Source organism: Mirounga angustirostris, unplaced genomic scaffold (genome assembly GCF_029215605.1).
Source record: "Mirounga angustirostris isolate CCGP_5_RB_7025 unplaced genomic scaffold, mMirAng1.0.hap1 SCAF_9, whole genome shotgun sequence".
Lineage (NCBI taxonomy): Eukaryota > Metazoa > Chordata > Mammalia > Carnivora > Phocidae > Mirounga > Mirounga angustirostris.
Window position 1 is genome coordinate 72,235,788 of NW_026991717.1, and position 13,095 is coordinate 72,248,882.

Sequence of the window (13,095 nt, forward strand, 5' to 3'; positions counted from 1 at the left end):
CTGAGGGTTGCTGGAGTGGTGGGGTGTGGGAGGGATGGGGTGGCTGGGTGATGGACATTGGGGAGGGTATGTGCTATGGTGAGCGCTGTGAATTGTGCAAGACTGTTGAATCTCAGATCTGTACCTCTGAAACAAATAATGCAATATATGTTAAGAAAAAAAAAAAGAAGAAGAAGAAGAAGAAGAAGGTAGCGGGAGGGGAAGAATGAAGCGGGGGAAATCGGAGGGGTAGACGAACCATGAGAGACGATGGACTCTGAAAAACAAACAGGGTTCTAGAGGGGAGGGGGGTGGGAGGATGGGTTAGCCTGGTGGTGGGTATTGAGGAGGGCACATTCTGCATGGAGCACTGGGTGTTACGCACAAACAATGAATCATGGAACACTTCATCTAAAACTAATGATGTAATGTATGGGGATTAACATAAGAATAAAAAAATGTATTAAATATAAAAAAAATAAAATAAATAAATAAATAAATAAATAAATCCAGTATAAAAAAAAAAAGACCCAAAATGGTAGATAGGTCAATTCTCCCCAAAATGATATATACATTTTACATAGTTCTGTTGAAATCCATGCAGGGTGTTTATACTCATATGCAAGATTATTCTAAAATTTATGTGAAAATGTAGACTACCAGAATAACTAGAACAATCTTGAGAGAAGAAGAATAGAGTGGGAGCAGTCAGTCTATGTGACTTCAAGCTATAGCTACAGTCATCAAGGTGATGTGTTACTGGTATGGAGAGAGACACATAGATCAGGGTAAAAACTAGAGAACCCATAAATAGATCCACACAAATCTACCCAACTGGATTTTTTTTTTTCTTCTACAAAAGTGCCAAAGAAATTCATTGGAAGAAAGATAAGCTCTTCAATCTATGGTGTTGGAGCAAGTGGACCTCCGTAGGCAAGGAACATGTAACTTGATTTAAGCTTCACACTTCATAAAAACTAAGTTAATAAAATCAACTTGAAGTGATCACAGACAAATGTAAAATGTTAAATTGTAAAACTCTTAGAAAAAGCATAAGACAAAATTCTTCTTCAGGGGGAGTGGGAGAGGGAGAAGCAGGCTTCCCGTGGAGTAGGGAGCCCGATGCAGGGCTCGATCCCAAGACCCTGGGATCATGACCTGAGCCGAAGGCAGACGCTTAACGACTGAGCCACCCAGGTGCCCCAGTCTCTCACTCCTTTTTTTTTTTTTAAAGATTTTATTTATTTATTTGACAGAGAGAGACACAGCGAGAGAGGGAACACAAGCAGGGGGAGTGGGAGAGGGAGAAGCAGGCTTCCCCGCTGAGCAGGGAGCCCGATGCAGGGCTCGATCCCAAGACCCTGGGATCATGACCTGAGCTGAAGGCAGACGCTCAACGACTGAGCCACCCAGGCGCCCCAAGACAAAATTCTTGATACGTAAATCTGGGCCAAGAGTTCTTAGACTTGACACCAAAAACACAGTCCATACAAGTTTAAAAAGAGAGAGAGAGGAAGAGAGGTCAATTCAAAATTAAGATCCTTTGCCCTGCAAAAGATCCTTTTAAAAGGATAGAGAGACAAGAAGCTCCAGACTGAGAAGAACTATTTGCAAACCATATATCCCTCAATAGACTAGTATCTAGAATATATAAAGAATTCTCAAAGCTGAACAGTAAATAAAACTAACAATCTCATCAGAATATGGACAAAAAAATATTTTACTAAAAAAGATATACAGATGACAAATATGCACAAGCAAATATATTCAACATTGTTAGCCAATTAGAGAAATGCAAATTGAAATCACAAGGAGATATCACTACACACCCATCAGAATGGCTAAAATAAAATTCGTGACAACTCCATCTTTCCAGAAGCAAAAGTTCTTGTCATTCTTTTAAATTCTTTTGCCATATTAGTGTGTGTGCAGTGGTATGGCATTGTGGATTTAATTTATAGAGTTGATGAGTAATGATGTTGAGCACCTTTTCCTCAGCTTATTGGCCATTTGGATTATTTCTTTTGATAAGCGTCACTTTGCATCATTTGCCATGTTTCTTGGATTGTAGGCTATTTATTTTATTTCTATTATTTAAAAAATTGTAAGCAAGCTTAGTTGTATTCAAGTTCTTTATCAGATATGTATCTGATATATATATACATATATTGTATATAGCACAAATATTTTAGCCTAGTCTGTAACATGCTTTTTCACTCTTTCATTGGTGTATTTGGGGAACATAAGCATAATTTTTTTTTAAAGATTTTATTTATTTACTTGACAGAGAGTCACAGCAAGAAAGGGAACACAAGCGGAGGGAGTGGGAGAGGGAGAAGCAGGCTTCCCGCAGAGCAGGGGCTCCATCCCAGGACCCTGGGATCATGACCTGAGCCAAAGGCAGACGCTTAAGGACTGAACCACCCAGGCACCACAAGCATAATTTTTAAGGAGTGGAATTTATTATTTTTTCTTTTATGGTTAGTGTTTTTTTGTGTGTGCCCTTTCAAAGAAACCTCTGCCCACCCCCAGGTCATAAAGAAATTCCGTTTTCTTTTAGAAGCTTTATAGTTTCACCTATCACATTTAGATCTCTTATTCATTTAGAATTAACTTTTTGTATTGGTGAAGGAGAGGTCAGGAGACTTTTAAAAATACAACTAGCCCTGTACCTCTGAAACAAATAATACATTATATGTTTAAAAAAAGAAGAAGAAGAAGATAACAGGAAGGGAAAAATGAAGGGGGGAGGAATCGGAGGGAAGACGAATCATGAGAGATGATGGACTCTGAGAAACAAACTGAGGGTTCTAGAGGGGAGCGGGGTGGGAGGATGGGTTACCCCGGTGATGGGTATTAAAGAGGGCATGTTCTGCATGGAGCACTGCGTGTTATACGCAAACAATGAATCATGGAACACTACATCAAAAACTAATGATGTTATGTATGATGATTAACATAACATAATAAAAAAAAATGGGCAAAAAAACCCCCACACAAGTAGCCAATTGCTCCAGCACTTATCCTACATAAACCGTCCTTTCCTCCACTGAATTATATAGTGCTAAACTTAAAAATGAAACTGCTAGTTATTTTACCAGCAAAAATGGGTTTAATTCAGGAATAGCAGAGAATTGCAATCTGGGACAAGCAATCTATGGTAAAAACCATAGGCAAGTCTGCAAAACAAAGGAGAGGAATTCTTTTATAGAGGAAAGTGGGAAGGTTGTTATTTAAAAAAAAAAAAAGTCTTTTGGAGGAAATGGGAATTTGAAGTATAACAGCTTCTCATTGGCTGAGTTGTGACTGTCTCCAATTGGCTGGGCTATTCTGGGTGGAAAGGAAAGTCTTCCTCCTGCTGGGATAGTAAATAGTGTCTAGGCGCAATTGACTACAAGTAGTTGGGCCTCTACTGCCAACATTCCTAACTCTATTTTAGTGAGGTTACTTTTATTAATTTTCACAATAGTCATCTTTGGAGAAAATCAATTGACAGTATATGTGTATGGGGTTATTTTTGAACTTAATTCTGTTTCCCAACCTATTTATTTTATCCTCATACCAATTGACCATTCTGCTTAATTACTAAGGCTTCATATAAGTTTTGAAATCTGGAAATGCAAGTCAAATTTCTCTCCCTCTTTTTTTAAATCAAAGCTTATTCTAGATCCTTGTGCTTCCACATAAGTTTTAGAATTAGTCTCTCAACTTCCACCAAAAGGGTTCCTGGTAATTTGATTGGGATTGTGTTGAATTTATGAGTAAATATGGGACAATTGACATCTTAGCATGGAGTCTTCAGGTTTGTTTGATATCCTCTTCATTTAGGTAGGTTCTCTCTAATTCTCTTTATTATAATGGGTTGTAGTTTTTATTCTTGGGCATTTGCAAACCTTCATTAAATTCACTCCCAGGTATTTGTTAAATGGCATTTTAACTTTATTTTCCAACACTTTTAGCTGGAATCCAGAAATAAAATTGATTTTTGTGTTTAGTGACTTTCTTTAATTCACCTCCTGGTCCTAGTTCTTACGGTGTGTTTATAGATTCTTTTGTATTTTCTACATACACAAATGCATCATCTATGAATAAAAGTGTCTTTTACTTCTCCCTTTCCAAACTTGGTACATTTTATCTCCTTTTCCTGACTTGATGCCAGGATCTCCAGTATGATAATAAATAGAAGTAGTGATAGTGTATCTCTTTATCTTATTCCTGATTTTAAGGGGAATAATATTGACTTTGGGCATTTTCATAGGTATCTTTTATCAGATTCAGGAATGTCTCTTTTAATTCTGGATTGCTGAGGGTATTTGTCATGCAAAGGTGTTAGCCTTTATCAAATTCTATTGCTTTTTTGAAAGTAAATGAAATACATTATTTATCAAGTTGTACATTTACGATATATTTACACTTTCTAGTGTGTATATTATACTCCAATAAAAACTTTAAAATGATACAATAGCTTCATATTAACTATAAGATGATATGTGAACTAAAACTAAAATTTCAGGTGTTTTCATTCTAGTTTTCTATTTTTGTGCCTGGAATATTTGAGTAAGAACACATTCTTTAACCAAACATAACTTCAGACCACAGGTAAACTGTGGCCCTCTATTAAAAGGCCATAGATGAGAAATGTGACAGTGGTCTTTTTCCTCTACCTGAAATACAAATGTAGGACTTTTGATTCTTGATATGTAGTACCGAGGAACCTAGCTGTCAATATTTTGGATTAGTTAGAAAAAGTAGAAAATTCTATTAAATAGGAAAGTACCATAAATCTCGCAGGGTACTTAGATCTTATTGATCTGTACAGAGTATGTGGCAACCCCAAGTGGCAAAGGTCTGGCAAAGGTATGTGTTTTTATCTAGGAATATTGGTAACTAAAAGAACATCAAGGTTCTGTTTAGAAGGATGAAGAAGTAAATTTGCTATTTGTAGGGGACGAGCAAAACCTGCCATAACCTGAAAGGACTCCCATGGCATCATGACATATTATGTGGTCAATAGGATTTGTTAGCCAACATCTTTGCCATAATTAACTGTACCCTAAAATCTAGTGCATGGTTCCAGTTTGTTATGATAGTGTATGAGGGAGTTCAGCCAGTCTTTGGATTTGGCAGGATGTTGAAACGGAAGAGAGAGGAATGTGTTGACAGATGGCATCTATAAGAGAGCTTTGGACTTCATGTTAAATACGAAGCAAGAGAAGATAAGAGAGGAATAACGTTCAGAAAGAAAGTAGGGGAGTCAGGTACTTAATACCAACAGGAATAGATGGGAAAGAAAGAAGACTCCCGGTCAACCAGACCCAGAGTCTCTCCGCACATTATGGCTTCTTTTGCAGAGATCCTGGCATTACGTATAAGCAATGAGGGCAGTGATAGTGGAACTTGGATTGTGCTCCAGGTGTGTTCTCTGCCACATGGGTTTTGAATGTGAGGTAGACATACTTTCCTCTAGAGCTTCTATCTATAAGCAAATGCAGATTTTGGAGTGGGATGAAATGCAGTGTATGAGAGCTGATTCAGCTAGATAGCCAGATTTTGCTGATTTTTACACCTGCTGAGAGATGAACACCAGCTAATCTTATTGTGGCCATGATTCTCTGTACTAGGAACCCTCACAAGCACATCCAGTCCTCCCTGTGATTTACTCCTTCCAGAGAGGAATGATTCCCCAAGGAATCTGACCATTTTATTTTCTAAGCTGACCTAACTGCCTCTTACCTTCCCATGAAAATTTTCTACTGTGGCCTCTAAATCCCCATTCTGTTGCAAACAGACATCCAGTAGCCCCTGTGGAAAGTCTTTCCATATGCCTTAACCAAGCGTGACTCTTTCTTTTGTGGTTGCTCCTTATTCTCCCTCATCTAAAACACCTCAGATTTAGAGAGCGTGGCATTCTCTTCACCACCACCCACAAAACCCAGACCATTGTCTCTACACCTTTCACCCCTACTTTTCCCACTTCTTTTTGCATATTTATAAACACCAGATACTCTTCCCTATATATTGAAGGCTATAACACAGTTAAGAGGATTCCAGTGTAATCTAGAATACCACATGATTTAAATGTCCACGTGGACCATTCAGAGAAAGCCTGAACTCAACAATTGTAAAGACCATTAATTAGAATCCCCTTTAGCCTTTAATTCCCATGGCCACACTCTAAAAATATCCCACGATAATTCTCCAGTTAGATGCTGCTCCACCAGTGAAATCTTACATCTGGTCTAAAACCTCGCATGCTTAGATTCAGTCACATCCACTGGCTTGTTCTTTGACTATATATGACATTTGGTTCCTGGATCTCTTTACTGTCATCTTATTTCTCAGAGGCTTATTTTTTTTTTTTTTTTTTTTTTTGAGAGAGAGAGCGAGAAAGGTGAGTGGAGGTGGGAGGGGAATGGGAGAGAGAGAATCCCAAGTAGGCTCCACACTCAGTGCGGAGCCCCACTGCGGAGCCCCACACAGGGCTTGATTTCATGACCCTGAGATCATGACCTGAGCCGAAATCAATAGTCAGGCACTTAACTGACTGGGCCACCCAGGCAGCTCCTATTTTTTATTTGCTTATCTATAACACCTGAATCCCATGGCCCTACTTCAATCAACCTTTAGTCATTAACCCAATTCTTGCTCCAATTCTGTGTCCTATCAGTGGTCTTATTAATTCCTAATTATAGATAAATATCTGCCTTCTTATAATGTATACTTTATCTGACAAGCAGAGTTCAAGATAATCACACAAGTGTGCAGACTGGTGTCATTAAAACATGCTGTCGTCTTTAACACTAACCAGGCCCCCATTGTTGCCAGGAAAGTATTCTTCTCTGTAATCACCTCCCACTGTCATTTCCTACAGTGACTATTTCAAAATTTCTCACACTCCCAGACTTCCTAACCCAGAACTTCCTCCATTCGCTCTCTTGGGAGACACTCAATTTCTATTTATAAGAACAAATAAGATTCCATTAGAAATTAATAGACATTTCAACTTTCTGCCTTCCCGCTCTAAAAAATTGCTGCAATCTAAACCAATCCTGTCCTCCTTTCCAATAAAACTGGAAATAACTATTTCCCCTCTTACCAAAAGTTGGTCCTTCTACCTATGGTCCATATTCCAATCTTATCTGTCTCCTCAGAATTTTGATCCATTGCCTTGAGATTCTTTCCAAAAGCATGTAAACATATCCTAATTTTTAAAAACTCAGTTACCACTTCAACAGCTTCCTCTGGTTGATGCCATGTCTCTTTCCTATCCATCAGAGTTCAGCCTCTGGAAAGAGATTCCTATATTCAAATCTCCTTTGTCCTTGTCCCACCCCCATGCCTCATCCCACTGCAGTTTAGCCTCTGCTGAAAAGGCTCAAAGCAAGATTTTTGTGCTGTTAAAAATCAATGGACACTTTTTAGTCATCACCTTACTAGTAGACATTTCTTCAGATTTGCTCTGTTGGACATTCCTTTGTTATTAAAACCCCTTTTCCCTTCTCTTTCTGGACACCAGTCATTTCTGATTTGCCACTTACCTCTCTGGACTATGCTTTGAGGTTTCTTTGGTATGATTTCCAGTGTCCATCTCTTCAGTGTTTGGGTTCCTTAGGGGATTTCCCTTAGTTTCTATTCTTTTCTGGGTTTTGCTCTGGGTGTCTGTCTTGGTGAAATTACATCTACTCTTGAAGATAGTTCCATATCACAGATAATATGGTGGGTGAAGAGCTGGGCTTGGAGTAAGAATCAGATTCTTGTCCTTGGACAAATTATTTAACTTCATAAAGATTTGATTTCCCTTCACTAAGTGAGGATAATATCTACTCTACAGGACTATAGTAGTAAATTGTCAGTGGTTAATAACATGGATTCTTGAATCATACTAATGGGACAAATTCCAGTTGTCATTTACTGTGACCTTGGAGAAATTACAAACTTCCTTCCACATTTCAGTTTCCTCATTTATAAAATGAGGATGGTAATACAATTTACTTCATATGATTAAATAATACTACTTAATTTATAAGATTAAAACAGCCTCTTGATAAGCAGACCCTTGAAAACACTCTCATCAGATTGTAATGCTAAGAAATTCAAGTCTAGATAGGAGCAGGAAAAAGAGGAGGCACCAAAACCTTGACTCAGTTTGTTTCTATATTTGACCCCCAGAAGGCAATGTTGTGTAAACTGGAAAAGCCTCTTCTCATAAAAATTCTACCTCACTCCTGTGAGCCTCCTTATCCTACAGCTCACTGAGGCCCAGATTCTGAATAGACTCAACGCCAGGAGCAGTCATTGTCAAGGAAGCATTTCTTACTGTCTCTAGAACTTGCCTTTATTTTTTTTAAAGATTTTATTTATTTATTTGAGAGAGAGAGCAAAAGAACACAAGTGGGAAGGAGGGGCAGAAGGAGAGGGAGAAGCAGACTCCCCGCTGAGCAGGGAGCCCGATGCAGGGCTCGATCCCAGGACCCTGAGATCATGATCTGAGCCGAAGGCAGACGCTTAACTGACTGAGCCACCCAGGCGCCCCATCTAGAACTTGCCTTTAAATAGGGATTTCTGAAATCTCAGATTTTCCCAGTTACAAGGACTCAGCATAATCTGGCACACTCCTTCCTGCTGGGAAGGGGAGATCTTCCACAGCATAGCTGTCAGCTTCCTCACTGCCTAGCTATGTTCTCAATGACAATTCTGCTGCTTGGAACACTCTTCACAGTGAGTAAGTAACAATGTATTTCATGTTCCTGCCTCCATATCAGAAACAGATTGGAGTCTGAATGGAGACATTGTCTCATTTTAAGTAGGCCTGTCCTGGTCTCACTGACATTGATGTTTCAGGAGGAACCAGCGTCCAGTCAGTGACCCAGCCTGAGGCCCACGTGTTGGTCTCTGAAGAAGCCACTCTGGTGCTGAGGTGCAACTATTCCTCTGAAGAAGCCACTCTGGTGCTGGGGCAACTCCTAATCTCATCTGTTACGTGCAGCACCCCAACCAAGGCCTCCAGTTTGGAGACAGCCTGTTAAAGGCATCAAAGGTTTTGAGGCTGAATTTAAGAAGAATGAAACCTCCTTCCACCTGAAGAAATCCCCAGCCCTTTTGGGCAATGCGGCCAAGCACTTCTGTGCTGTGAATGACACAGTGTCTGGACTGCAGAAAGAGCTGAACACAAACCTCCTGGGACACGGCAGTTTTCAGAGATTCACTTGTTTGTTTTTAGCAAGCTCTCTCATTTGCTGGAAGTGAGCGGGATGGAGGAAGAGAGCTCCGGGGAGTGTGTGGCTCCTCAGGATGAATAGCAACTTCAATGTGTTTCTTCTTTAACGACTGGGTCATGTAGATAAGTCCTCAAACAGAGAGACTTGTATGAATGGGGTTACTGCATTCTAGAGGGTCAGCATTCCAGTGTAATGTGAGCAACACTGAACTTCTGATCTTCCAACTTCTGAATTCACCTCCAACATGCTCCTCCCATTATCTTTTGCTTTTCAGCTGCTAACAACTCCATTCTTTCAGTATCTCCGGTTATTTGTGATTCTTATTTTTTCTCTTACTGCTTACATCTAATCCACCAAGAAATCCAGGTGGCCCTATCTTTAAAATTGACCCATAATCTGACCACTGTTACCACCTCCACTATACTTCCCTGGTCAAGCCACCCCCATGTCTCAAATGAATGACTCTGAGAGGCTTCTGACGGTCCCCCTGTTTGTCCTCCTACAGTTCCTTCCTAATACAGCACTGTCTTACTCAGTTTGGGCTGCTATAACAAGTACCATTGCCTGGGTGGTTCATGAACAATAGAAGTTTATTTCTCGCAGTCTTAAAGACTGGAAGTCTGAGATCAGGGTGCCGGCATGGTTGGACTCTGGTGAGGATTCTTTCTCAGACTGCAGCTGCATTTCTCTGTGCATCTTCATGTGGCAGACAGCAGAGAAGAACAAGCTCTGTCAGGACGACCATGAGATCACTAATCCCATTCATGAGGGCCCCACTCTCATGATCTTACCTAATCCTAATTATCTCCCAAACCCCACCTCCTACTATCACCACATTAGGGGGTGGAGTTTCAACAAGTGAATTGGGGGGGGGGGGGCACATATTAGTCCATAACAAGCAGCCAATGTGATTCTTTAAAACATAGATCAGATTATAACACCCAAACCTTTGCAAACCCATTTCTCTCAGAGTAAAATGTCAAAGTCCTTACAATGGCCTATAAGACTCTACATGCTCTAGTTCCATCCATGTCGTTGCAAATGGCAAGAATTCATTTTTTTGATGGCTGCATAATATTCCATTGTGTGTGTGTGTGTCTATGTATATCTGTGTGTGTGTATATATATAACATCTTCTTTATCCATTCATCTGTTGATGGACATCTTGGCTCTTTCCATAGTTTGGTTATTGTGGACATTGCTGCTATGAACATTGGGGTGCACGTGTCCCTTGTATTATGCTGAGCGAAATAAGTCAATCAGAGAAAGACAAGTATCATATGATCTCACTGATATGAGGAATTTGAGAAACAAGACAGAGGATCATAGGGGAAGGGAGGGAAAAATGAAACAAGACTAAACCAGAGAGGGAGACAAACCACAAGAGACTCTTAATCTCAGGAAACAAACTGAGGATTGTGGGAGTGGAGGGGGGTGGAGGGATGGGGTGGCTGGGTGATGGACATTGGGGAGGGTATGTGCTATGGTGAGCACTGTGAATTGTGTAAGACTGATGAATCACAGACCTGTATCTCTGAAACAAATAATACATTATATGTTAATAAATAAATAAAAATAAATTTAAAAAATTAAAAATTAAAAAATAAAAAAAGAATATTTATCGCATACACAAAAAAAGACTCTACATGCTCTTCTCCCATTACAATTTTCAAATGCTGATGGGAAAAAAAAATAGTTTTCAATCCTGAAAACCACAGCCAGTGAAAATTTCCCACAGAAATGATAGTAAAATAAAGACATTCTCCAATGAAGGAAAACAGAATTCGCTGTAAGCAGACCTGCTCTAAAAGAAATCCTGAAAGAAGTTCTTCAGGCTGAAGGGAAGTGATACCAGAGGAAAATCTGGAACTTTAAGAATGAAGTAAGAGCAATGGAAATAGTAAAATATGGTAAAATGTAAGAAATTTATTTCCTTACTTAAAATATGTGTGGCTATTGAAATCAAGTCATTATAACATTGACTGGTGGGGTTTTCAAAGTCTGAAAATGGAGGACATCTAAAATAAAGGGCGGGGGGTAAAATAACCTACCCAATTGTAAGATTTCCTATATTTTGCTTAAAGCACTGAAATAATTCTAAAGAGACTGTGAAAGATGAGAGAGTAGGCATGCTACTACAATCCTTAGAAAGACACTAAAAACATACTGCAAAAAGAAAAAATCAAATAACAAATAGATAATAGGATGCCGAGGAACAAAAACAGAGGATGCAAACAGAAAATGAACAATAAGATGATAGGCCTAATCTAACCACATCAATAATTACATTAAACACAAATAGTCTAAATACACAAATTTAAAGAAGTTTAAAGACAGAGATTGCCAGTATGAATTTTTTTCACCCACCTATGTACTGTCTCCATGAAACCCACGTTAAATATAATGACATAGATAGATTAAAAATAAAAGTATGGAAGGAAACATCCAGGCAAACACTAATCTGGAAAGACTATATTAATGTCAGACAAATTAGACTTCAGAAAAAGAATTGTTACAGAAATAAAGAGGGATATTATATATTTATAAAAGGTCAATTTACTAAGAAGACATAACAATGTTAATGTGTGTGCTCCTAACAATAGAGCTTCAGAACACTGGAAGCTAAAACTGTTAGAACTGAAAGGAAAAATAGGCAAATCTACAATTACACTTGGAGACCTTCACCCTTTGTGCTCAATATGTAGTCAGAAATCAGCAAGAATATAGTAGACTTGCACAACACTATCTACCGATTTGATCTTATTGATACATGTTTATAGAACACTCTGCTAAACAACAGAAAACATGTAAAGATTTGCTTAGAAGAAACAACTTTATTCTTTCATCTCAAAAAATTCCCAGTTATGGGGGCACCTGGGTGGCTCAGTCGGTTAAGCGTCTGCCTTTGGCTCAGGTCATGATCCCAGGGTCCTGGGATGGAGCCCCAAGTCGGGCTCCCTGCTCAGAGGAGAGTCTGCTTCTCCCTTTGCCCCTCCCCCTGTTCATGCTCTCTCTCACTCTCTCTCAACTAAAATAAAAATAAAACCTTTTAAAAAAATTACCAGTTACGATTATCTGCCACAAAATGAATGCCATAAACACATGCTGAACTACACTAGGACAATCTAAGGTAACTGGTAAACAATTACATGTTTTCATACAAGGCGGAACATCACTAATTATTAAGTGGAACTCTGCCACTGTGCTTTCCCTTAGCCTTCGAAGATCAAGCACAAAAATTTTCAAGTCATGTAGCAGGTCAAGCCTAGGAACAAATGATAAGACTGACCAGTAAACCACAACTCAGAGTAACCACAGATTAGCCAGGCTCAGCATACCAGGAGCCCATAAGCTCAGAATGGGGTGCATGGGAGAGTATACAGCCCTTTTCTATTGCAGTGTATCCACTTTTCCTTTACTTTACATGGAGTGCATCCCAATATAACAATAAAACAATGTGCTCACATCTCATTTAACTGTCAGGCCCAGAAAACATAAATAACCTTTTCTATAATCACACACCTAGTACATTATGGAGAGTAAGTTCTGACTATTCCTGGCTGTAAATTTAAGCCAAGTATTTTTAATTTATGATATCATGGGTGTATTCTCCCATATACCCATATCAAGGATAAAGGATGGGCAGGGTGGAAGAAGGGTAGGGGGAAAAAAGAGACAGCTGGGAGAAATACTTTGAAACAACACAGCACATATGACCTGTTCAGCTATCCAATCACACATAGATATACTCTGATGCCTGTTGAACACTGGGGTGTTAATAAATTTTAATACCTTGATATGATGGAAAAGTGTATACACACACTTATGTGGGTGGAGGTTTACATATATATATTTATATGTACACATAAATATAATTTGACATTATTTTGCTGTTTTT